This window comes from Henckelia pumila, chromosome 4 (genome assembly GCF_033568475.1).
Source record: "Henckelia pumila isolate YLH828 chromosome 4, ASM3356847v2, whole genome shotgun sequence".
NCBI lineage: Eukaryota > Viridiplantae > Streptophyta > Magnoliopsida > Lamiales > Gesneriaceae > Henckelia > Henckelia pumila.
Genome location: NC_133123.1, coordinates 54525903 through 54551393, shown reverse-complemented (window position 1 = coordinate 54551393; position 25491 = coordinate 54525903). Strand labels below are relative to the sequence as shown.

The 25491-nt window shown below is 43.6% G+C and overlaps 16 non-coding genes and 6 pseudogenes across 16 annotated transcripts; all 22 read left to right on the top strand.

The window, feature by feature from the left end:
- The first annotated feature begins 135 nt into the window (after window positions 1-135).
- On the top strand, window positions 136-254 carry LOC140869536 (5S ribosomal RNA; annotated as a pseudogene).
- A 398-nt stretch (window positions 255-652) lies between these two features.
- LOC140868327 (5S ribosomal RNA) lies at window positions 653-771 on the top strand. Its single transcript, XR_012145750.1, has one exon. It is a non-coding gene; the product is annotated as a 5S ribosomal RNA (ribosomal RNA).
- A 400-nt stretch (window positions 772-1171) lies between these two features.
- Window positions 1172-1290, top strand: LOC140869112 (5S ribosomal RNA). Its single transcript, XR_012146502.1, has one exon. It is a non-coding gene; the product is annotated as a 5S ribosomal RNA (ribosomal RNA).
- Window positions 1291-1690: 400 nt separating this feature from the next.
- LOC140869222 (5S ribosomal RNA) lies at window positions 1691-1809 on the top strand. Its single transcript, XR_012146607.1, has one exon. It is a non-coding gene; the product is annotated as a 5S ribosomal RNA (ribosomal RNA).
- A 398-nt stretch (window positions 1810-2207) lies between these two features.
- Window positions 2208-2326, top strand: LOC140870497 (5S ribosomal RNA). The gene has a single exon (XR_012147456.1). It is a non-coding gene; the product is annotated as a 5S ribosomal RNA (ribosomal RNA).
- A 400-nt stretch (window positions 2327-2726) lies between these two features.
- Window positions 2727-2845, top strand: LOC140869545 (5S ribosomal RNA; annotated as a pseudogene).
- Window positions 2846-3244: 399 nt separating this feature from the next.
- On the top strand, window positions 3245-3363 carry LOC140869363 (5S ribosomal RNA). The gene has a single exon (XR_012146744.1). It is a non-coding gene; the product is annotated as a 5S ribosomal RNA (ribosomal RNA).
- A 399-nt stretch (window positions 3364-3762) lies between these two features.
- Window positions 3763-3881, top strand: LOC140870496 (5S ribosomal RNA). Its single transcript, XR_012147455.1, has one exon. It is a non-coding gene; the product is annotated as a 5S ribosomal RNA (ribosomal RNA).
- Window positions 3882-4281: 400 nt separating this feature from the next.
- On the top strand, window positions 4282-4399 carry LOC140869317 (5S ribosomal RNA). Its single transcript, XR_012146696.1, has one exon. It is a non-coding gene; the product is annotated as a 5S ribosomal RNA (ribosomal RNA).
- Window positions 4400-4800: 401 nt separating this feature from the next.
- Window positions 4801-4919, top strand: LOC140868306 (5S ribosomal RNA). Its single transcript, XR_012145730.1, has one exon. It is a non-coding gene; the product is annotated as a 5S ribosomal RNA (ribosomal RNA).
- Window positions 4920-5320: 401 nt separating this feature from the next.
- On the top strand, window positions 5321-5439 carry LOC140870426 (5S ribosomal RNA). Its single transcript, XR_012147388.1, has one exon. It is a non-coding gene; the product is annotated as a 5S ribosomal RNA (ribosomal RNA).
- Window positions 5440-5840: 401 nt separating this feature from the next.
- LOC140869770 (5S ribosomal RNA) lies at window positions 5841-5959 on the top strand (annotated as a pseudogene).
- Window positions 5960-6359: 400 nt separating this feature from the next.
- LOC140868625 (5S ribosomal RNA) lies at window positions 6360-6478 on the top strand. Its single transcript, XR_012146032.1, has one exon. It is a non-coding gene; the product is annotated as a 5S ribosomal RNA (ribosomal RNA).
- A 400-nt stretch (window positions 6479-6878) lies between these two features.
- On the top strand, window positions 6879-6997 carry LOC140869361 (5S ribosomal RNA). Its single transcript, XR_012146742.1, has one exon. It is a non-coding gene; the product is annotated as a 5S ribosomal RNA (ribosomal RNA).
- A 401-nt stretch (window positions 6998-7398) lies between these two features.
- LOC140869507 (5S ribosomal RNA) lies at window positions 7399-7519 on the top strand (annotated as a pseudogene).
- Window positions 7520-7920: 401 nt separating this feature from the next.
- LOC140870316 (5S ribosomal RNA) lies at window positions 7921-8039 on the top strand. Its single transcript, XR_012147282.1, has one exon. It is a non-coding gene; the product is annotated as a 5S ribosomal RNA (ribosomal RNA).
- Window positions 8040-9039: 1000 nt separating this feature from the next.
- LOC140868034 (5S ribosomal RNA) lies at window positions 9040-9158 on the top strand. Its single transcript, XR_012145471.1, has one exon. It is a non-coding gene; the product is annotated as a 5S ribosomal RNA (ribosomal RNA).
- A 400-nt stretch (window positions 9159-9558) lies between these two features.
- Window positions 9559-9677, top strand: LOC140869307 (5S ribosomal RNA). Its single transcript, XR_012146686.1, has one exon. It is a non-coding gene; the product is annotated as a 5S ribosomal RNA (ribosomal RNA).
- A 403-nt stretch (window positions 9678-10080) lies between these two features.
- On the top strand, window positions 10081-10199 carry LOC140869649 (5S ribosomal RNA; annotated as a pseudogene).
- A 401-nt stretch (window positions 10200-10600) lies between these two features.
- On the top strand, window positions 10601-10719 carry LOC140869556 (5S ribosomal RNA; annotated as a pseudogene).
- Window positions 10720-11119: 400 nt separating this feature from the next.
- On the top strand, window positions 11120-11238 carry LOC140868313 (5S ribosomal RNA). Its single transcript, XR_012145737.1, has one exon. It is a non-coding gene; the product is annotated as a 5S ribosomal RNA (ribosomal RNA).
- Window positions 11239-11639: 401 nt separating this feature from the next.
- On the top strand, window positions 11640-11758 carry LOC140868298 (5S ribosomal RNA). The gene has a single exon (XR_012145722.1). It is a non-coding gene; the product is annotated as a 5S ribosomal RNA (ribosomal RNA).
- The last annotated feature ends 13733 nt before the right edge of the window (window positions 11759-25491 follow it).

Sequence of the window (25491 nt, the reverse complement as noted above, 5' to 3'; positions counted from 1 at the left end):
GAAGAGCTTCGCGTGAGTAGGCTGAAGCTCCCGTAACTATCAGTAGATCGAAAGTTATTTTCGTTTGAAACTGCAGCTCCTATTCCTCCGATCCGCAATTCGAGAGACAAAACAATAAAGAATTCATTCGTTGTTGAGTGCGATCATACAAGCACTAATGCTTCGAATCCCATCAGAACTCCAAAGTTAAGCGTGCTTGGGCAAGAGCAGTACTAGAATGGGTGACCCCCTGGGATGTCCTTGTGTTGCACCCCTTTTTCATTAATTTTTTTTTTCTTACTCGTACTTCTTGTTTTTTCTGATTCCTCTCCATCCTATTTCCGACTCTTTCAGTCCAATCCGCGGATAGAAAATATGCAATAGACTTAAATCACACGACGTGATTGTGCGATCTGGGTGACGCGGGCCGCTTCGGTAGGTCCCTGCGCCCTTCGGGAAAAACTCCCCGAAAGACCATCTTCGGGTTGTAATTTGAGCGTCTCCGTCTCTTAGACCGAAATACTTGCTGTAGGTATCGAGAGGAGCTTCGCATGAGCAGGCTGAAGCTCCCGTAACTCTTAGCCGATCGAAAGTTATGTCCATTTGAAACTGCAGTTCCTATTCCACCGATCCGCAATTCGAGAGAAAAAGAATAAAGAATTCATTCACTGTTTGGTGCGATCATACCAGCACTAATGCACCGGATCCCATCAAAACTCCGAAATTAAGTGTGCTTGGGCTAGAGTAGTACTAGGATGGGTGACCCCCTGGGAAGTCCTCGTGTTGCACCCCTTTTTTCATTAATTTCTTTTTTTATTACTCGTACTTCTAGTTCTTTCGATTCCTCGCCGTCCTATTTCCGACTCTTTCAGTCCAATCCGGGGATAGAAAATATGCAATAGACTGAATCATACGATATGAACGTGCGATCTGGGTGATGCGGGACTCTTTGGTGAGTCCCAACACGACATACGTGAAAACTTCCCCGAAAGACCATCTCCTTTTTGGAATTAGAGCTTCTCCGTCTCTTTAACCAAGATACGCACTATAGGTATCGAGTGGAGCTTTGCGTGAGCAAGCTGAAGCTCCAGTAACTCTCAGGCGATTGAAAGTGATGTCCGTTTGAAACTGCAGCTCCTGTTCCTCCGATCCGCAATTCGAGAGACAAAAAATAAAGAATTCAATCATTGTTGGGTGCGATCATACCAGCACTAATTCACTGGATCCCATCAGAACTCTGAAGTTATGCGTGCTTGGGCAAGAGCAGTACTAGGATGGGTGACCCCCTGGAAAGTCCTCGTGTTGCTCTCCTTTTTTTATTAGTTTCTTTTTTTCTTACTCGTACATCTTGTTCTTCCGATTCCTCTCCGTCCTATTTACGACTCTTTCAGTCCAATCCGAGGATACAAAAGATGCAATAGACTTAATCACACGACGTGAACGTGCGATCAGGGTGACGCGGGCCACATCGGTGGATCTCAGCGCGCCCTACGGGAAAATGCCCCCAAAGACCATCTCCGGGTTTGAAATTGAGCTTCTCCGTCTCTTAGACCGAGATACGCACTGTAGGTATCGAGAAGAGCTTCGCGTGAGTAGGCTGAAGCTCCCGTAACTATCAGCAGATCGAAAGTTATTTTCGTTTGAAACTGCAGCTCCTGTTCCTCCGATCCGCAATTCGAGAGACAAAACAATAAAGAATTCATTCATTGTTGGGTGCGATCATACAAGCACTAATGCTTCGAATCCCATCAGAACTCCGAAGTTAAGCGTGCTTGGGCGAGAGCAGTACTAGAATGGGTGACCCCCTGGGATGTCCTTGTGTTGCACCCCTTTTTCATTAATTTCTTTTTTTCTTACTCGTACTTCTTGTTTTTCTGATTCCTCTCCATCCTATTTCCGACTCTTTCAGTCCAATCCGCGGATAGAAAATATGCAATAGACTTAAATCACACGACGTTATCGTGCGATCTGGGTGACGCGGGCCGCTTCGGTAGGTGCCTGCGCCCTTCGGGAAAAACTCCCCGAAAGACCATCTTTGGGTTGTAATTTGAGCGTCTCCGTCTCTTAGACCGAAATACTTGCTGTAGGTATCGAGAGGAGCTTCGCGTGAGCAGGCTGAAGCTCCTGTAACTCTTAGCCGATCGAAAGTTATGTCCATTTGAAACTGCAGTTCCTATTCCTTCGATCCGCAATTCGAGAGAAAAAGAATAAAGAATTCATTCACTGTTTGGTGCGATCATACCAGCACTAATGCACCGGATCCCATCAAAACTCCGAAATTAAGTGTGCTTGGGCGAGAGTAGTACTAGGATGGGTGACCCCCTGGGAAGTCCTCGTGTTGCACCCCTTTTTTCATTAATTTCTTTTTTTATTACTCGTACTTCTAGTTCTTTCGATTCCTCTCCGTCCTATTTCCGACTCTTTCAGTCCAATCCGGGGATAGAAAATATGCAATAGACTGAATCATACGATGTGAATGTGCGATCTGGGTGATGCGGGCCTCTTTGGTGAGTCCCAACACGACATACGTGAAAACTTCCCCGAAAGACCATCTCCTTTTTGGAATTTGAGCGTCTCCGTCTCTTTAACCAAGATACGCACTATAGGTATCGAGTGGAGCTTTGCGTGAGCAAGCTGAAGCTCCAGTAACTCTCAGGCGATTGAAAGTTATGTCCGTTTGAAACTGCAGCTCCTGTTCCTCCGATCCGCAATTCAAGAGACAAAAAATAAAGAATTCAATCATTGTTGGGTGCGATCATACCAGCACTAATTCACTGGATCCCATCAGAACTCTGAAGTTATGCGTTCTTGGGCAAGAGCAATACTAGGATGGGTGACCCCCTGGGAAGTCCTCGCGTTGCTCTCCTTTTTTATTAGTTTCTTTTTTTCTTACTCGTACATCTTGTTCTTCCGATTCCTCTCCGTCCTATTTACGACTCTTTCAGTCCAATCCGAGGATAGAAAAGATGCAATAGACTTAATCACACGACGTGAACGTGCGATCTGGGTGACGCGGGCCACATCGGTGGATCTCAGCGCGCCCTACGGGAAAATGCCCCCAAAGACCATCTCCGGGTTTGAAATTGAGCTTCTCCGTCTCTTAGACCGAGATACGCACTGTAGGTATCGAGAAGAGCTTCGCGTGAGTAGGCTGAAGCTCCCGTAACTATCTGCAGATCGAAAGTTATTTTCGTTTGAAACTGCAGCTCCTGTTCCTACGATCCGCAATTCGAGAGACAAAACAATAAAGAATTCATTCATTGTTGGGTGCGATCATACAAGCACTAATGCTTCGAATCCCATCGGAACTCCGAAGTTAAGCGTGCTTGGGCGAGAGCAGTACTAGAATGGGTGACCCCCTGGGATGTCCTTGTATTGCACCCCTTTTTCATTAATTTCTTTTTTTCTTGCTCGTACTTCTTGTTTTTCTGATTCCTCTCCATCCTATTTCCGACTCTTTCAGTCCAATCCGCGGATAGAAAATATGCAATAGACTTAAATCACACGACGTTATCATGCGATCTGGGTGACGCGGGCCGCTTCGGTAGGTCCCTGCGCCCTTCGGGAAAAAACTCCCCGAAAGACCATCTTCGGGTTGTAATTTGAGCGTCTCCGTCTCTTAGACCGAAATACTTGCTGTAGGTATCGAGAGGAGCTTCGCGTGAGCAGGCTGAAGCTCCCGTAACTCTTAGCCGATCGAAAGTTATGTCCATTTGAAACTGCAGTTCCTATTCCTCCGATCCGCAATTCGAGAGAAAAAGAATAAAGAATTCATTCACTGTTTGGTGCGATCATACCAGCACTAATGCACCGGATCCCATCAAAACTCCGAAATTAAGTGTGCTTGGGCGAGAGTAGTACTAGGATGGGTGACCCCCTGGGAAGTCCTCGTGTTGCACCCCTTTTTTCATTAATTTCTTTTTTTATTACTCGTACTTCTAGTTCTTTCGATTCCTCGCCGTCCTATTTCCGACTCTTTCAGTCCAATCCGGGGATAGAAAATATGCAATAGACTGAATCATACGATGTGAACGTGCGATCTGGGTGATGCGGGCCTCTTTGGTGAGTCCCAACACGACATACGTGAAAACTTCCCCGAAAGACCATCTCCTTTTTGGAATTTGAGCGTCTCCGTCTCTTTAACCGAGATACGCACTATAGGTATCGAGTGGAGCTTTGCGTGAGCAAGCTGAAGCTCCAGTAACTCTCAGGCGATTGAAAGTTATGTCCGTTTGAAACTGCAGCTCCTGTTCCTCTGATCCGCAATTCGAGAGACAAAAAATAAAGAATTCATTCATTGTTGGGTGCGATCATACCAGCAATAATTCACCGGATCCCATCAGAACTCCGAAGTTATGCGTGCTTGGGAAAGAGCAGTACTAGGATGGGTGACCCCTGGGAAGTCCTCATGTTGCACCCCTTTTTTTATTAGTTTCTTTTTTTCTTACTCGTACATCTTGTTCTTCCGATTCCTCTCCGTCTTATTTTCGACTCTTTCAATCCAATCCGCGGATAGAAAAGATGCAATAGACTTAATCACAGGACGTGAACGTGCGATATGGGTGACGTGGGCCAATTCGGTTGGTCCCAGCACGCCCTATGGAAAAAATGCCCCCAAAGACAATCTCCGGGTTTGAATTTGATCTTCTCCATCTCTTAGACCGAGATACGCATTGTAGGTATCGAGAAGAGCTTCGCGCTTGCAAGCTGAAGCTCCCATAACTCTCAGAAGATCGAAAGTTATGTCCATTTGAAACTGCAGCTCATGTTCCTCCGATCCGCAATTCGAGAGACAAAACAATAAAGAATTCATTCACTGCTGGGTGCAATCATACCAGTACTAATGCACCGTATCCCACCAGAACTCCGAAGTTAAGCGTGCTTGGGCGAGAGCAGTACTAGGATAGGTGACCTCCTGGGAAGTCCTCGTGTTGCACCCCTTTTTCATTAATTTTTTTTTTTTTTTACTCGTACTTCTTGTTTTTCTGATTCCTCGCTGTCCTATTTCCGACTCTTTCAGTCCAATCCGCAGATAGAAAAGATGCAATAGACTTAATCACACGACGTGAACGTGCGATCTAGGTGACGCGGGCCTCTTCAGTGGGTCCCAGTGCGCCCAACGGGAAAAATGCCCCGAAAGACCATCTCTGGGTTGTAATTTGAGCGTCTCCGTCTTTTAGACCGAGATACTTGCTGTAGGTATCGAGAGGAGCTTCGCGTGAGCAGGCTGAAGCACCTGTAACTCATAGCTGATCGAAAGTTATGTCTGTTTGAAACTGCAGCTCCTGTTCTTCCGATCCGCAATTCGAGAGACAAAATAATAAAGAATTCATTCACTGTTGGGTGCAATCATACCAGCACTAATGCAACGGATCCCATCAGAACTCCGAAGTTAAGCGTGCTTGGGCGAAAGCAGTACTATAATGGGTGACCCCCTGGGAAGTCCTCGTGTTGCACCCCTTTTTTCATTAATTTCTTTTTTTCTTACTCGTACTTTTTGTTCTTTCGATTCCGCCCCATCCTATTTCTGACTCTTTTAGTCCAATCCGCGGATAGAAAATATGCAATAGACTGAATCATACGATGTGAACATGCGATCTGGGTGATGTGGGCCGCTTCGGTGGGTCCTAGCGTGACATACGGGAAAAATGCCCCAAAAGACCATCTCCATTTTGGAATTTGAGCATCTCCATATCTTTAACCGAGATACGCACTATAGGTATCGAGTGGAGCTTCACTTGAGCAGGCTGAAGCTCCAGTAACTCTCAGCCGATCAAAAGTTATGTTCGTTTGAAACTGCAGCTCCTGTTCCTCCGATCCGCAATTCGAGAGACAAAAAAATAAAGAATTCATTCACTGTTGCGTGCGATCATAAAATCACTAATGCACCGGATCCCATCAGAACTCCGAAGTTATGCGTGCTTGGGCAAGAGAAGTACTAGGATAGGTGACCCCCTTGGAAATCCTCGTCTTGCACCCTTTTTTATATTAGTTTCTTTTTTTCTTACTCGTACATATTTTTCTTCTGATTCCTCTCCGTCCTATTTCCGACTCTTTCAGTCCAATCCGTGGATAGAAAAGTTGCAATAGAATGAAACACACGACGTGAACGTGCGATCTGGGTGACGCGGGCCACTTCGAAGGATCCCAGTGCGCCCACGGGAAAAATGCCCCCAAAGAACATCTCCGGGTTTGAATTTGAGCTTGTCCGTCTCTTAGACCGAGATACGCGCTCTAGGTATCGAGAAGAGCTTGGCGTGAGCAGGCTGAAGCTCCCGTAACTCTCAGCAGATCGAAAGTTATGTCCGTTTGAAACTGCAGCTCCTGTTCCTTCGATCCGCAATTCGAGAGACAAAACAATAAAGAATTCATTCACTGTTGGGTAAGATCATACCAGCACTAATGCACCGGATCCCATCAGAACTCCGAAGTTAAGCGTGCTTGGGCAAGAGCAGTACTAGAATGGGTGACCCCCTGGGAAGTCCTCGTGTTGCACCTTTTTTTCATTAATTTCTTTTTTTCTTACTCGTACTTCTTGTTCTTTCGATTCCTCGCCGTCCTACTTCCGACTCTTTAGTTCCAATCCGCGGATAGAAAAGATGCAATAGACTTAATCACACAACGTGAACGTGCGATCTAGGTAACACGGGCCGCTTTGGTGGGTCCCAGCATGCCCTACGGAAAAAATGCCACAAAAGACCATCTCCGGGTTGTAATTTGAGCGTCTCCAACTCTTAGACTGAGATACTTGTTGTAGGTATCGAGAGGAGCTTTGCGTGAGCAGGCTGAAGCTCCCGTATCTATTAGCCGATCGAAAGTTATGTCCGTTTGAAACTGCAGCTCCTGCTGTTCCAATCCGCAATTCGAGAGACAAAACAATAAAGAATTCATTCACTGTTGGGTGCGATCATACCAGCACTAATGCACCGGATCCAATCAGAACTTCAAAGTTTAGCGTGCCTGGGCGAGAGCAGTATTAGGATGGGTGATCCCCTGGGAAGTTCTAGTGTTGCACCCCATTTTTCATTAATTTCTTTTTTTCTTACTCGTACTTCTTGTTCTTTTGATTCCTCGCTGTCCTATTTCCCGCTCTTTCAGTCCAATCCGCGGATAGAAAAGATGCAATAGACTGAATCATACGATGTGAACGTGCGATCTTGGGTGACGCGGGCCGCTTCGGTGGGTCTCAGAGTGACATACAGGAAAAATGCCCTGAAAGACCATCTCCATTTTGGAATTTGAGCGTCTTCATCTCTTTAACCGAGATACGCACTATAGGTATCGAGTGGAGCTCGCGTGAGCAGGCTGAAGCTCCTGTAACTCTCAGCCGACCGAAAGTTATGTCCGTTTAAAACTGCAGCTCCTGTTCCTCCGATCCGCAATTCGAGAGACAAAATAACAAAGAATTCATTCACTGTTGGGTGAGATCATACCAGCACTAATGCACCGGATCCCATCAAAACTCCGAAGTTATGCGTGCTTGGGCAAGAGCAGTACTAGGATTGGGGTGACCCCCTGGGAAGTCCTCGTGTTGCACCCCTTTTTTTATTAGTTTCTTTTTTTCTTACTCGTACATCTTGTTCTTCCGATTCCTCTCCGTCCTATTTCCGACTCTTTCAGTCCAATCCGCGGATATAAAAGATGCAATAGACTGAATCACACGATGTGAACGTGCGATCTGGGTGACGCGGGCCACTTTGGTGGGTCCTAACGTGCCCTACGGGAAAAATGCCCCCAAAGACCATCTCCGGGTTTGAATTTGAGCTTTTCCGTCTCTTAGACCGAGATACGCGCTGTAGGTATCGAGAAGAGCTTCGCGTGAGTAGGCTGAAGCTCCCGTAACTCTCAGCAGATCGAAAGTTTCGGTAATTTGAAACTGCAGCTCCTGTTGCTCCGATCCGCAATTCGAGAGACAAAACAATAAAGAATTCATTCACTATTGGGTGCGATCATACCAGCACTAATGCTCCGGATCCCATCAGAACTCCGAAGTTAAGCGTGCTTGGGCGAGAGAAGTACTAGGATGGGTGACTCCCCGGAAAGTCCTCGTGTTGCACCCCTCTTTCATTAATTTCTTTTTTTCTTACTCGTACTTCTTGTTTTCCGATTCCTCGTCGTCCTATTTCTGACTCTTTCAGTCTAATCCGCGGATAGAAAAGATGCAATTAGACTTAATCACATGACGTGAACGTGCAATCTAGGTGACGCGGGCCGCTTCAGTGGGTCCCAGCGCGCCCTACGGGAAAAACGCCTCGAAAGACCATCTCCAGGTTGTAATTTGAGCATCTCCGTCTCTTAGACCGAGATACTTGCTGTAGGTTTCGAGAGGAGTTTCGCGTGAGCAGGCTGAAGCTCCCGTAACTCTTAGCCGATCGAAAGTTATGTCTGTTTGAAACTGCAGCTCTTGTTCCTCCGATCCGCAATTCGAGAGACAAAACAATAAAGAATTCCCTAGGAAGTCCTCGTGTTGCACCCCTTTTTTCATTAATTTCTTTTTTTCTTACTTGTACTTCTAGTTCTTTCGATTCCTCGCCGTCCTATTTCCGAATCTTTCAGTCCAATCCGCGGATAGAAAAGATGCAATAGACTGAATCATACGATGTGAATGCGCGATCTGGGTGACGCGGGTTGCTTTGGTGGGTCCCAGCGCGACATACGGGAAAAATGCCCCGAAAGACCATCTCCGTTTTGGAATTTGAACGTCTCCGTCTCTTTAACCGAGATACGCACTATAGGTATCGAGTGGAGCTTCGCGTGAGCGGGCTGAATCTCCAGTAACTCTCAGCCGATCGAAAGTTATGTCTGTTTGAAACTGCAGCTCCTGTTCCTCCGATCTGCAATTCGAGAGACAAAAAAATAAAGAATTCATTCATTGTTGGGTGCGATCATACCAGCACTAATACACTGGATCCCATCAGAATTCCGAAGTTATGCGTGCTTGGGCAAGATGAAGCTCCCGTAACTCTCAACAGATCGAATGTTATGTCGTTTGAAACTGCAGCCCCTGTTCCTCCGATTCGCAATTCGAGAGACAAAACAATAAAGAATTCATTCATTGTTGGGTGCGATCATACCAGTACCAATGCACCGGATCCCATCAGAACTCCGAAGTTAAGCGTGCTAGGGCGAGAGCAGTACTAGGATGGGTGAACTCCTAGGAAGTCCTCGTGTTGCACCTCTTTTTCATTAATTTCTTTTTTTCTTACTCATACTTCTTGTTTTTCCGATTCCTCGCCGTCCTATTTCCGTCTCTTTCAGTCGATTCCGCGGATAGATAAAAAGCAATAGACTTAATCACACGACGTGAACGTGCTATCTAGGAGACGCGGGCTGCTTCGGTGGGTCCCAGCGCGCCCTACGGGAAAAATTCCCCGAAAGACCATCTCCAGGTTGTAATTTGAGTGTCTCCATCTCTTAAACCGAGATACTTGCTTTAGTTATTGAGAGGAGCTTCGCGTGAGCAGGCTGGAGCACCTGTAACTCTTAGCCGATCGAAAGTTATGTCCGTTTGAAACTGCAGCTCCAGTTCCTCCGATCCGCAATTCGAGAGACAAAAAAATAAAAAATTCATTCACTGTTGGGTGCGATCATACCAGCACTAATGCACCGGATCCCATCAGAACTCCGAATTTAAGCGTGCTTGGGCGAGAGCAGTACTAGAATGGGTGACCCCTTGGGAAGTCCTCGTGTTGCACCCCTTTTTTCATTAATTTCTTTTTTTCTTACTCGTACTTATTGTTTTTTCGATTCCTCGCCGTCCTATTTCCGACTCTTTCAGTCCAATTCACGGGATAGAAAAGATGCAATAGACTGAATCATACGATGTGAACGTGCGATCTAGGTGACGCGGGCCGCTTCGGTGGGTCCCAGCGTGACATACGGGAAAAATGCCCTGAAAGACCATCTCCGTTTTGGAATTTGAGCGTCTCCGTCTCTTTAACCGAGATATGCACTATAGTTATCGAGAGGAGCTTCGCGTGAGCAGGCTGAAGCTCCAGTAACTCTCAGCCGATCGAAAGTTATGTCCGTTTGAAACTGCAGCTCCTGTTCCTCCGATCCGCAATTTGAGAGACAAAAAAAATAAAGAATTCATTCACTGTTGGGTGCGATCATAGCAGCACTAATGCACCGGATCCCATCAAAACTTCGAAGTTATGCATGCTTGGGCAAAAGCAGTACTAGGATGGGTGACCCCCTAGGAAGTCCTCGTGTTGCACCCTTTTTTTATTAGTTTCTTTTTTTTCTTACTCGTACATCATGTTCTTCAGATTTCTCTCGGTCCTATTTCCGACACTTTCAGTCCAATCCGCGGATAGAAAAAATGCAATAGTCTTAATCACACGACGTGAACGTGCGATCTGGGTGAGGCGGGCCACTTCGGTGGGTCCCAGCGCACCCTACGGGTAAAATTCCCCCAAAGTCCATCTTCGGGTTTGAATTTGAGCTTCTCCGTCTCTTAGACCGAGATGCGCGCTGTAGGGATCGAGAAGAGCTTCGCATGAGCAGGCTGAAGCTCCTGTAACTCTTAGCGGATCGAAAGTTATGTCCGTTTGAAACTGCAGCTCTTGTTCCTCCGATCCGCAATTCAAGAGACAAAACAATAAAGAATTCATTCACTGTTGGGTGCGATCATACCAGCACTAATACACCATTTCCCATCAGAACTACAAAGTTAAGCGTGCTTGGATGAGAGCAGTACTATGATGGGTGACATTCTGGGAAGTCCTCGTGTTGCTCCCCTTTTTCATTAATTTCTTTTTTTCTTACTCGTACTTCTTGTTTTTCCGATTCATCGCCGTCCTATTTCCGACTTTTTCAGTCCAATCCGCGGATAGAAAAGATGCAATAGACTTAATCACACGACATGAACGTGCGATCTGGGTGACACGGGATGCTTCGGCGGGTCCCAGCGCGCTCTACGGGAAAAACTCCACGAAAGACCATCTCCGGGTTGTAATTTGAGCGTCTCCGTCTCTTAGACCGAGATACTTGCTGTAGGTATCGAGAGGAGCTTCGCGTGAGCAGGCTGAAGCTCCCGTAACTCTTAGCCGATTGAAAGTTATGTCTGTTTGAAACTGCAGCTCCTGTTCCTCCGTTCCGCAATTCGAGAGACAAAATAATAAATAATTCATTCACTGTTGGGTGCAGTCATACCAGCACTAATGCACCGGATCCCATCAGAACTCCGGAGTTAAGCGTGCCTGGGCGAGAGCAGTACTAGGATGGGTGACCCCCTTTGAAGTCCTCATGTTGCACCCCATTTTTCATTAATTTCTTTTTTTCTTACTCGTACTTCTTGTTCTTTCGATTCCTCGCCGTCCTATTTCCGACTCTTTTAGTCCAATCCGCGGGTAGAAAAGATGCAATAGACTGAATCATACGATGTGAACGTGCGATCTGGGTGACGCGGGCCGCTTCGGTGGGTCCCAGCGCGACATACGGGAAAAATGCCCCGAAAGAACATCTCCGTTTTGGAATTTGAGCGTCTCCGTCTCTTTAACCGAGATACGAACTATAGGTATCGAGTGGAGCTTCGCGTGAGCAGGCTGAAGCTCCAGTAACTCTCAGCCGATCGAAAGTTATGTCCGTTTGAAACTACAGCTCCTGTTCCTCCGATTCGCAATTCGAGAGACAAAAAAATAAAAAATTCATTCACGGTTGGGTGCGATCATACCAGCACTAATGCACCGGATCCCATCAGAACTCCGAAGTTATGCGTGCTTGGGCAAGAGCAGTACTAGGATGGGTGACCCACTTGGAAGTCCTCGTGTTGCATCCTTTTTTTTATTAGTTTTTTTCTTACTCGCACATCTTGTTCTTCCGATTCCTATCCGTTCTATTTCCGACTCTTTCAGTCCAATCCGCGGATAGAAAAGATGCAATAGACTGAATCACACGATGTCAACGTGCGATCTGGGTGATGCGGGCCACTTCGGTGGGTCCCAGTGCGCCCTACGGAAAAAATGCCCCCAAAGACCATCTCCGGGTTTGAATTTGAGCTTCTCCATCTCTTAGACCGAGATACGCGCTGTAGGTATCGAGAAGAGCTTCGCGTGAGTAGGCTTAAGCTCCCGTAATTCTCAGCAGATCGAAAGTTATGTCCGTTTGAAACTGCTGCTCCTGTTCCTCCGATCCGCAATTCGAGAGACAATGATGCTTCCGCAATTTTTTTTTAATTTTACCAAATTTTAAGTATGTTTGTTTGAGTAACGCTCCGATTGAGAAATTGGGACGTTACACCAACTTGGCTCCCTTGCTCCCCAACTTGATTTTCATGGATCCCAATTCCTTCTAATCTCGATGGCAAATTATGAGAAAAATCTTGGAACAATATGAATCTTTGATAGGTTTTTAGATTCATATCAGACTCGTCTTCTTCAAAAAGATTTGTCCTCAAATCTTGCTCTTTACGTGCAAGAAATTTTGCCACAAGTTTACTCGTTCTTCTCTCCTCTTTTTTTTTCACCCTTTTTTTTTCTCACCAATTTCGAAATCCTATTTTTTTTTTCTGAATTTTCGATTTGTTTTTTGTTTTTTTTTTCAAAATTAACTTGTAGCACAAGATACAAGAAACTTGGGCAACAAGATAGAAAAAAACGGAGAACGAGGAACACGAAGAACAGATAAGAATAACAAAAAATAGATAATAAGAACAAATAGAAAGATACGACTTACTTGAATAAATGGAACCTTAAGCTTTGACGCCAAATGATAAGAATCTTGGATGTCATGAAAAGCAAACACGATTATAAAGAATCGCACCCTCAATTCAATAACAAAAAGACTCAATAATGTTGTCCCGATCTTTTGAAACTAGTAAGTTTTCGGATATCCATCTCTAATTTACAATGAAACTAGCAACAGATAATCACAATTTTTGGATATCCACCTCTAGTTTACAACGAAAATAGCAACAGATAATCACGAGATAAACAATAGATCACATGAACCTTCAGAAAACTTGTTTCTGACAATCCACGAAAAGAAAAATCGACAAACGCCATAAAGTTTATAAAACTTTGATAAGTTTGATTTTTGGATAAACAAAGTAAAGCTTTGACATAATTCTAGAAAGAATTATAATTGATAAAAATCAATAATCAATAATCTTCATTGTATTGTATTCAATAATGAATGTATATATTGTATTTATAATACAACTACAAAATAATAAAATATAACGCAAAATAATAGAAAAGATATCAACTAAAAGTTTCCTAATAGGCTTATAATACTCAAAATAATAAAAAATACTCAAAATAATAAAAAAATCCACAAAAATCCGAAAACACACACTACATGCAGAGTGTGTGTAAATCCCGTACTAGAGCCTAGGCGCTTGGCTCTGGTGCTTAGGCGCTGAACGTGTTCAAATTGAGCATAATTCTTTAAAAATTTATATCTCGAGTTATAGCCGTCGGATCGAGCCAAAATTTTAACCATAGCTTCATAACATCCTAAAATATATTTTGGACGGTAGAGATTGGATTTTGATTTCTCTAGAAGCTTCATAAAATTTCAGTACTTCACCACGAACTCCAAGCATTCCAACTTGGCTCCCTTGCTCCCCAACTTGATTTTCATGGATCTCAATTCCTTCTAATCTCGATGGCAAATTATGAAAAAAATCTTGGAACAATATGAATCTTCGATAGATTTTTAGATTCATATCAAAACTCTCCCATACTTAAACCTTTGCTCGCCCTCGAGCAACACAAAATCAAAAATAAGTTCAAAATCATAATCCGTAACAAAATAACCAAGATCTACATATTTTCCCTCAGGAATTAACTCAATGCATGATCAAGAAAGGCGTTAAAATGCTAAAAACGGAACAAGTTCAACATCCAGACATTTCAACTAGAGATATAGCCCCGAACATGTGTGTGTGTTTGGTCATTAGCAAGTGTCATGCACAGTCCACAGATCCATTCAATGTAAAACCCACAATAGCTCAATTTGCGCACCAACAAATCACATTAAACCATTGAGAAATTTTATAGTCTTTTCACTTGTCCGAGTAATTGCACTCGGTTATCCTCAATTCCGTACATTCTACTCCATATTTTGCTCTTGGAACTTATAGGACTAGAATTTCAATCCTCATTCCAATGGCCCCCATACCTTACTAACTCCTAAGACTATCATAAAGCTCACACGACCTTCACTATGTCATATACAATTCACAAGCCATGACTCATGCGTGCTAAAGAATATTCAAGAACCATATCGAAGTCTAATTTACATTGGAGATCAATGTGTTCCAAGGTTAGCAAATCATCTATTTTCAAAATCATGCATGTCATCAATTAGATATCATGTGAGACCTCGGTTCTAAAAAACTAATCTTGGATTAAACAACAGTTAAGCATACAAGATCCAAGATTAAAAGAAATAAAAATAATTTTTTTTTGAAATAGTGCCTCGCTCGATCGGTAAGATTTAACCGATCGAGCGAGCCAAAAATTACAAACTTTCTGCCCGGGCAAAAACCCAGCACCGCTCGATCGGTCAAAAACCATCGATCGAGCGGGCACCCTGAATTCAAAACAGAAACAAGGAAAATTGTCACTCGCTCGATCGGTCAAATCTCACCAATCGAGCGGTGACAGTACATAAGCAAAAATCAACAGAAACTTGATACAACTCAAATCCAAAACCCTCAAATCATAATCATGCATTACAATCACAATCTCTCCAATTAATACATGAAGTTCTAGAGTTGATCAATTTCTCAGAATGATAGAACATGCATCGGTTCTAGTTATTACAATCCGAATACAAAACATAATAAGTTCGAGTTCTAACATGCTTCAAATCATAAAATAGATTGAAATGCTGATTCGAATTCTAAACCGAGTCCCACTACTAAATCTCCCTCTTGATGCTAACCAGGTCTTCGCTGACTTGATCCTGCCCACCTGTTGCCAAGTACACATACAAAACAAAGTAACAGCCGGATAAATCCGGTGAGAATGATATTCCCAGTAAAAGAAATATTACAAATAATACATGTAATAAATCAACAACATGCTTTCAAGACAACATAATCAAATCAAAAAGAATAATATGCATGTCTTTAAAATAGAGATATCAATTCTGATAAACAAGGGATTGCTGCTCTGCTTTTGGGATCTTGAGGATGAGATCACGTAACGACTCACCGACTCTCCCAATTAAGGTGGTGTCACGTATCCCATTCCCTAGACTTTGGTGCGACTATAATGAGTATGGTGACACTAGGTGAACCTCTACACCCAGGCCACTCGCAGTATAGCCCCCAAAACGTCTAAACAAAAAGGTTTGTTCTGCCCGCTAAAATTAAAGTTTTGGCTCAAGATGAATGCATAAGAAAACATAAAGCATCAAGCCATATAACAAAAGCTCAATCAACAAAAAAATACAAGTTCCACATGCTAGAACAAGTATTGATGCAAGTATGTGATTTAAGGGAAAACTCAAGAACCAACTGTCCCGAGTATGTTATCCCGCTAACGATGACTGCATTTGCCTTTCAATGCATGTAGCTCCAACTCTGGATACGCTACAAAAGAGGTTATATCAAAATCTACACAACCTAAACAACAACAAGGCTCAAGGTAAACTCTTTACCGCTCTTCGTCCAACTCTTCGACGATCGAATGTTGCTAACACAGAGCTCGAAAAACTCCAAACAATCTGTACGGAGGCAAATAATATCAACAACGACGGTCAAAACTCAATAGTCAAAGTTCTATAACTCAAAACAGTTCAAAATCTCAAAAACTCAAACCGACGGCATAACGGCTATAAACTGATGAAACCGGAAATGCAGACAGCAGTACAATATCGATATCAACTCATAACAATGCTAAGACAACAACAAACGCTAAAACCCAACAAATCTCAAAATCTCATTTTCAAAAATAAGCTTCCAAAAATCATAACAAATCCGAACGACGTTCTATTTCAAAACCGACATAGAATAAACGATCAGAACTCTGTCAAAAAAAAAAAAACCAAATTTCAATCAATTCTAACAACATCCAAAAAATAGAATATATTTGATCGGAGAAATACTTCCGATATAACGGAGCTCTCGCTGTCGTGATCATTAATCTGCCTTAAGAAATAATTTCTAACGGACGGATCGAGCTCGGGAAGAAATCACAAAGCTCGAAAGGGTGTTGGGGCGCAACAATGGTGGATGAGGCGTTGTTGTGAAATTTCCTCGCAAGCGTACGAGCGTCAAGTTTTAATATAGTGATTAAATCAGATATCGATCCCACATGGAGTAATTTGAAAATATTCAGTGCTTGTAATTAAAATAGTCCAAACTTTATCTAGAAAATAAAACTTTGAGAATTTTGCAGTAAAATAAAATAATTAAGAGATTTAAAAGCACGCACACAACTTTAAGATTAAAAATCAATCAGAGAAAAATGGTCTAGAGCTATAGATTTCACCTGGTTTCAACAACAGTCAATCCTAATTAATTAATCTTCATGAATTTCAGATAATTAATAGCCAAGAACACTTAAGTGTATTATTCTGTAGTGACCCTTACCCGGATCACCTACTAAACAGAACTTATGCATGCAATTAACTTAATTAAACAGATATCAGAATAAAACTGCGGAAACCATAAACAATATACAATCCCAAGTAAAGGAATCTGTAATTTATCCAATAATATACAACCAAATCGAATAGCTGTATCAACCCAAACAATAGTAATAAAACCTAAGCGAAGCTCCAGCTGGCCAACCACTGACTAGCCCCTCCTGGATCCACCCTCCTCGTCCAATCGCAAACCTGCCCCATGGAATAGGGTGTCCAGAAAATACAGAGTACGAGACGTGAGCATAAAACGCTCAGTACGAGAGTATGAGTATACATGCATGCAAAGTGAACTCCCTATAGACTTGAGGTCAAGGATCAGATAACAGAGACAGACCGGGCCCTGGTATGTAGCACGCTGTGCCGTCGCTTTAGGAGGTGGCTCCCATACCGAGATAACCGTGGATACACTGGACCCAAATCGATGGAAGTCCATCCACTAACAGGATAGGGTACAACCCTACTAACAAACATCTCGAAAGAGATACAGCAAGATGCAAATGAATGCAGCATAATATCATGGCATATAAATCATGCATACTCAGTCAGGATATCTCGAACAGTACTTTCGTACCTCAAAACAGTGCAAGCTCTACCAACTCTAGGTCCACGCCTATAGTCTGCTCTACACTGCCAAATGATACTACTATCATTAAAGTGCTCTAAAATCATTAACTAAGCTATTGCATACTCCTAAATATTTATAGGAAGCAAAAGCTATACCTTCGTTCGTCGTTAGCCCTTTGATGTCGATGCCTCCAGAACTTGGGCACAACTCCGCTACGACTACCGAACGCCTCGCCGACCGCCGGGTCAAGCCTAGGAAGGCTAGAACAACTCAAATAGACTAGAAAGGAGAGGGAAACACTCGGAATTGGCAATTGGAAATGAAGCCTCGGCCCTCTATTTATAGACAACGATCGGAACGTCCGAACCTCGATCGGAACGTCCGATCCTGCCATCGGAGCTTCCGAAGATCTTGATCTGCCACGTGTCAAAATATCACTTGTTGACTTCGGATAGGGGTGATCGGATCTTCCGATCCAACCACACGTCATGCCTGACGTAATATCATCGGTGATTCGGATCGCTCACCGGAGCTTCCGATCCTGTTCGGAGCTTCCGATCGTGCCTTCGGAGCTTTCGATCCGTCTGATACCCAATTTATTTAATTAGAATTAATCCTTTAATTACTCAATTAGGGTACGGGCTACTACATTCTCCCCCACTTAAGATATTTCATCCTCGAAATCAGATCTTAAGTACCGAATGCAAATACATAAATCAGAAACAATCTTTATTCAAATCAAACGTTTACAGAGTTTGCAACTGAATACAACTTAAAGAATGAAATCAAAACAACTCAGGATGGTCTTTACGCATCCTGTCCTCAAGCTCCCAAGTAGCTTCCTCAGTGCCTCGGCGCTGCCACTGAACTAAAACCAAAGGAATGACTTTGTTCCGTAAAACCTTATCCTTATAATCCAGGATACGAAGAGGTTTCTCAACATAAGTCAAATCCTTGTCTACTTGAACCTCAGACCGCTGCAGAATATGAGATTCATCCGCCACATACCGTCGCAACAGAGATACGTGGAACACGTCGTGAATACTGGATAGATGCGGTGGCAAAGCTAGTCGATAAGCCAAATCGCCAATGCTCTCCAAGATCTCAAACGGACCGATAAATCTGGGAGATAACTTGCCCTTAAGGCCAAATCTGAGAATCTTGCGGAAAGGTGACACTCTCAGAAACACTTTCTCCCAGACCTCGAACTGCAAGGGCCTACGCTTGATATTAGCATAGCTGGCCTGACGATCCTGTGCAGTCTTAATCCGTTTCTTGATCTGATCAACAATGTCTATCGCCTGCTGGATAAACTCCGGTCCCTCAGCATGTCTCTTCCCCACTTCTTCCCAGAAGAGTGGAGTACGACAACGTCGCCCATACAACGCCTCAAAAGGTGCCATCCCAATACTAGTGTGATAGTTGTTGTTGTAAGCGAACTCGATCAACGGCAAATGATCCTGCCAGGCTGAACCAAAATCCATGACGCACGCTCTAAGCATATCCTCTAACATACGGATAGTGCGCTCTGACTGACCATCAGTCTCCGGATGATAGGCTGTACTCAAACTGAGAGTAGTACCCATCGCACGCTGAACACTCCCCCAGAATCTAGAAGTAAACCTGGGGTCCCGATCGCTGACAATGCTCACAGGCACTCCATGAAGTCGAACGTTCTCCTGAATGTACATCCGTGCCATGCGATCCACAGAGTACTCTCGGCTATAGGCAATGAAATGCGCTGACTTGGTGAGTCGGTCCACCACAACCAAGATAGCATCACAGTTTCTCGGGGATACCGGCAAATGGGTCACAAAGTCCATTGTGATAAACTCCCATTTCCATTCAGGAATAGGCAGACTGTGAAGCAATCCTCCAGGTCGTCGGTGCTCTGCCTTGACCTGTTGACACACCAAACATCTCGAAACAAACTGATAAACACTGCGTTTCATTCCCTTCCACCAGAAACGAGTACGGAGATCCTTGTACATCTTGTTGCTCCCAGGATGAATACTCAACTTAGTGCGATGCGTCTGAGACAAAATCTCCTCTCGTAACTCTTCATCCTGCGGAATCACAAGCCTACCAGACAAACACAGAAAGCCATCTGACTGATAATGAAATCCAGACGAGCTACCCTCGTTAGCTAGACGAGCTAAACACTGGGTTTTCGTATCAGACATCTGAGCATCTCGGATCCGCGAATACAAGGCTGGCTCAGATAATATCGCAAACATCTGGATACTATGCATACCTTTCTTATGCTTGAAGGTATAACCTGAAGTACAATAGTCACTGATCGCACTAGACATCGAACAAGTCTAAAGTGAGGATAGTCGCACCTTGCGACTCAAAGCATCAGCGGTGAGATTAGCAGCTCCCGGATGGTACGTAATCTTGAAATCATAGTCCTTAAGCAAGTCCATCCAACGTCTCTGCCTCATGTTCAACTCCGCCTGAGTGAACAAATACTTGAGACTCTTATGGTCGGTGAAGATCTCAAATTTCTCGCCATACAGATAATGACGCCAGATCTTCAAAGCGAACACAATGGCTGCCAATTCCAAATCATGGACTGGGTAGTTGTCCTCATGAAGCTTCAGCTGTCTAGAAGCGTATGCGATCACATGCCCATTCTGAGTCAGGACACAACCTAACCCCTGAAGAGAAGCATTCGTGTAAACTACATACCCTCCAGATCCTGACGATAATGCCAACACCTGCGCAGAAGTCAACCGCCGTCGAAGCTCACAGAAATTCTCCTCACACTCGGAGGACCACTCGAAATCCACACCCTTGCGGGTAAGCTGCGTCAACGGTCGAGCTAACTGAGAGAAGTTCAGAATGAAGCAACGATAATATCCTGCTAGACCCAGAAAACTAAGGATCTCAGCAACTGTCGTCGGACGCGACCAATTAAGTACCGCTTCAATCTTGCTTGGATCAACAGAAATCCCTTCCCTGGATATGATATGGCCAAGAAAGACCACTCTATCCATCCAGAACTCACACTTGCTCAGCTTGGCGTACAACTGCTCATCTCAAAGAGTCTGTAGTACTAACCGCAAGTGAGAAACATGTTCTTCCGTATTACGCGAATACACCAAGATGTCGTCAATAAAGACCACGACGAACTTGTCCAAATACTCCCTGAAGACACGGTTCAACAGATCCATGAATATAGCCAGCGCATTAGTCAAACCAAATGGCATCACTAGGAACTCGTAATGCCCATAGCGAGTACGGAATGCAGTCTTGGCTACGTCCTGATCACGGACTCTCAACTGATGATACCCAGATCTCAAGTCAATCTTGGAGTAAACTGATGTGCCCTGCAGCTGGTCAAACAAGTCATCAATACGAGGCAACGGATACTTGTTCTTCACAGTGACTCGATTCAGCTGCCGATAGTCAATGAACAGCCGCATCGACCCTTCCTTCTTCTTCACGAAGAGAACAAGAGCTCCCCAAGGAGATACACTAGGACGAATGTACCCCTTGTCCAAAAGATCCTGTAGCTGATTCTTCAACTCACGCATCTCTTATGGAGCCAGACGATACGGTGCTCTAGAAATAGGCGAAGTACCCGGCATCAACTCTATGCCAAACTCGACTTCCCTAGCAGGAGGAAAACTCGGAATCTCATCAGGAAATACATCTGAAAATTCATCCACAACATGAATGATCTCTATCCCAATACTCTCAGCGGACAAATCAACTGCATAGATAAGGTAGCCTTCCCCGCCAGACTCTAGAGCTCGACAGGCTCTCAAAGCTGATACCAAAGGCATCGGGGGTCACGCTCCCTTACCATAGAAAAACCAGCTCTCGCTCCCCTCCGGATGAAAGCGTACTAATCTTTGATAACAGTCCACTGAAGCTCGATAGGTAGTCAACATATCTATTCCCAGAATGTAATCAAAGTCGTCCATCGCCAGGACCATGAGATTTGAAAACAAAATGTTACCCTCAAACTCTAAAGGGCAACCCATCACTAGATGCTTAGCCAAAGCAGATTGGCCCGTCGGATTAGAAACAGACATCACTATGTCTAGTGCAATGCATGGTAACTTATGCCTCTTAACAAAACGTGCAGAAATGAAGGAATGAGATGCACCAGTGTCAATAAGTACAAGAGCAGGTATACCATAAAGCAGAAATGTACCTGCGATGACTTTCTCATTCTCCTCCACTGCCTGATCATGTCTCAGGGCAAACACCTGGCCAGAAGCTCGTGGCCTCAAATGAGAACTCCCAGCAGACTGTCCCTGCGACCTCTGCTGAACGGTGGCCTGAGAGCCCTATCCTGAACCAGAACCAGAACCGCCTCCCCTAGACAGTGGACAATCCCTCCGGATATGACCAGTCTCCACAACGGAAACAAGCTCCAGAAGCTCTATGGCACTTTTCGGATGGATGGTTCTTCCCACAGTGATCACACTTGTCCTTCTTACCGAAACGGACAACACCTCCAGAACCAGAGGAAGAAGAAGATCCAGACTTCTTGAAAGTTTGGGCACGGGGACCCAAAGAACTAGCAGGCCTCGACTGAGGGAAAGACCTGTTCCGCCGAATACTGTCCTCCGCCTGGTGACAACGGCTCACCAAACCCTCGTAGGACATGTCGTTGCCAACCGCCACACGATCATGGATCTCAGGGTTAAGGCCCTGAAGGAACAGATTATATTTCATCTCTGAGCTATCAGCAATCTCGGGGCAATAGGATAGTAGATCAAAGAACCTCTGCTGATACTCATCGATAGACATGGCTCCCTGTTGCTAACACAGTAGCTCGCCTGCCTTTGACTGACGGAGTGCAGGAGGAAAATACCGCTTTTGTAAAGCTGTGTGGAACTCGGCCCAGGTGGCCACTCCTCTCGCCGCAACAAAAGGTGCAGAAGTAAACCTCCACCACCTGCGTGCACGCCCATCCAGAAGATAGCCAAGGGTCTCCACCTTCTGCTCCTCGGTGCATTGGAAAGTCTGAAAAGTCGTCTCCATGTGGTCTAACCAGTTGTCCGCATCCTCCGGAGACTCACCTCCAACTAAGGGCTTAGGACCCATAGCTAAGAATCGACGCACAGTGAAACACTCGTCGTCATGATGACGATGACGCCGTTCTCGACGAGGCTCCCGGTCGGCATCACCCCAACGCCCACCAACACTGCCATGAGAACTCCGGTCGTCATGATTTGCCATCTACAAAAATACCTCAAGATGAGACTAAATCCCAAGAATTCTTTTGCATGCTCTGATACCATAAATGTAGTGACCCTTACCCGGATCACCTACTAAACAGAACTTATGCATGCAATTAACTTAATTAAACAGATATCAGAATAAAACTGCAGAAACCATAAACAATATACAATCCCAAGTAAAGGAATCTGTAATTTATCCAATAATATACAACCAAATCGAATAGTTGTATCAACCCAAACAATAGTAATAAAACCTAATCAAAGCTCCAGCTGGCCAACCACTGACTAGCCCCTCCTAGATCCACCCTCCTCGTCCAATCGCAAACCTGCCCCATGGAATAGGGTGTCCAAAAAATACAGAGTATGAGACATGAGCATAAAACGCTCAGTACGAGAGTATGAGTATACATGCATGCAAAGTGAACTCCCTATAGACTCGAGGTCAAGGATCAGATAACAGAGACAGACCGGGCCCTGGTATGTAGCACGCTGTGCCGTCGCTTCAGGAGGTGGCTCCCATACCGAGATAACCATGGATACGCCGGACCCAAATCAATGGAAGTCCATCCACTAACAGGATAGGGTACAACCCTACTAACAGACATCTCGAAAGAGATACAGCAAGATGCAAATGAATGCAGCATAATATCATGGCATATAAATCATGCAGTCACATAATACATGCATACTCAGTCAGGATATCTCAAACAGTACTTTCGTACCTCAAAACAGTGCAAGCTCTACCAACTCTAGGTCCACGCCTATAGTCTGCTCTACACTACCAAATGATACTACTATCATTAAAGTGCTCTAAAAGCCTTAACTAAGCTATTGCATACTCCTAAATATTTATAGTAAGCAAAATCTATACCTTCGTCCGTCGTTAGCCCTTTGATGTCGATGCCTCCAGAACTTGGGCACAACTCCGCTACGACTATCGAACGCCTCGCTGACCGCCGAGTCAAGCCTAGGAAGGCTAGAACAACTCGAGTAGACTAGAAAGGAGAGGGAAACACTCGGAATTGGAAATTGGAAATGAAGCCTCGGCCCTCTATTTATAGACAACGATCGGAACTTTCGATCCTTGATCGGAACGTCCGAACCTCGATCGGAACGTCCGATCCTGCCATCGGAGCTTCCGAAGATCTTGATCTGCCACGTGTCAAAATATCACTTGTTGACTTCGGATAGGGGTGATCGGAGCTTCCGATCCTGATCGGAGCTTCCGATCCAACCACACGTCATGCCTGACATAATATCATCGGTGATTCCGATCGCTTATCGGAGCTTCCGATCCTGTTCGGAGCGTCCGATCGTGCCTTCGGAGCTTCCGATCCATCCGATACCCAATTTATTTAATTAGCATTAATCCTTTAATTACTCAATTAGGGTACGGGCTACTACATATTCCCTCTTCCGAGTGCCGAATAAAATATATCAACTACAATTCAATTTCAATATCCCTATTAAGAATCTACTTGCAGTGATCAATTCAAAACTATGTTCTCTTTAAAAGCTCTGTTAAAATTATACACTATCCCGAGCGATATAAATAATTAACAGTGCATTTTCTATTGGTCCTATTCAAAATCTCCTCTACCGAGTGCCAGATTTCAAATAAATATTACAAATCAATTATTGATCAGATAATTGAAAAGACAATCAATTCTAAAAAAAACAATTAATCTAGAAGAAACTCAATCCAATAAAATCAAGAATTCATGAAAGTGTCTACACCAGGTTCCATCCGACCTCTAGACTCTAAAAATTTAGTTCATAATAAAATTCTGAATAAAATAAAACATGTTCATAAATCTAAACATATTCAGAATTAAATAAAAGATAGAAAACAAATCCGTCGTCGACGCCGTGTCCGGTCTATCGTACTCCGTCTTTGTTCGTCTTTGTTCTTCAGATAAGCTCCAGAAATCTCATGATCAAATCTCTGATGTGTAGTGTTTAAATGTGTGGCGGCTCTCCTCTCCCCTCATCTGATAAAAATCTTTTTTATATCGTTGTGCAAAAGCCCAAGAATAAAGCCCAAGAAAATAGAAACTTTCATTCCGATAAAAATTTCCAAGTACAGAATTGGCGACGCGCGGGTGCTTCACAATCCAGGCGAGCGCGCATAGTCTTCTGGAATCCAATCTCCTCGCCTTCACTTGACAAGCGCGTTAGCTCTTCACTTAAATCTTTAGCTCTAACAATTTCTATCAAGGCCCAATAACATAAGCCCAATTACTTTTCTTACGTTTCCTTCTCTTGTTCTCTTCTTTTCTTTTCCTTTACTTATTCTTCTTATTTTCTTTTAATTCCTTTCTCTTCCTAAATTCTTATTTTCTTCTCTTTTCCAAAATAATTCATTAATTCTCTGTAAGCACAAAAACAACAAAACTCCGCATAAATCTGCTTGAAACAGACATTTAACAATTAAAATCATATATAAATTAAGTGCATAAAATACACTTATCAAATACCTCCAAACTTAGACTTTTGCTAGTCCCGAGCAAAACAATTCAAAACACTTCATCTTCCAAAAACTCATATCATCAAAAATCAACAAGACTAGTCAAGAAATATTATGGAGCAATGACCTCAGCAATGATTTCAAAGAATTTTCAAATCCAATCCTGTCACACCCAACTAACACTTGAAAGTTTCAGCCAGAACAAAATAACCGCATAAACTCACAATCTCTGCAACTCAGTTCAAAACACCATTATCCAAATTCAATTCACACAATCATAGATCATGAGGACTTTAAAAGGTAGCAAGGATCAAATATGATATTAATCAGAAACACTCACAATTAGGTTAATGCAACGAATAATAGTGTGTGCGTGTTTAGATGAAAATTCATAATCATTAAAAGCATCAATCAACAGTTCATAGGTTAAATTCTAGCAACTCTTCTCCACTAGTATATTGGGCAACTGAGACTCGGTCAATAGGACTTATTCAGCTTATAATGTAAGGCCTGGCTCATGGCTACAAATGAAGGATATGAATTAGAAACAAGGAGTAATTCATAATTTTATGCTCAAATTTCGACTCCTTTTCATTCACAACTTCACACATATTTTTCTTTCTTCACTTCATTGATTTTCAACTTTTTCACGTCACAAATTCTTTCACAATTTTTTT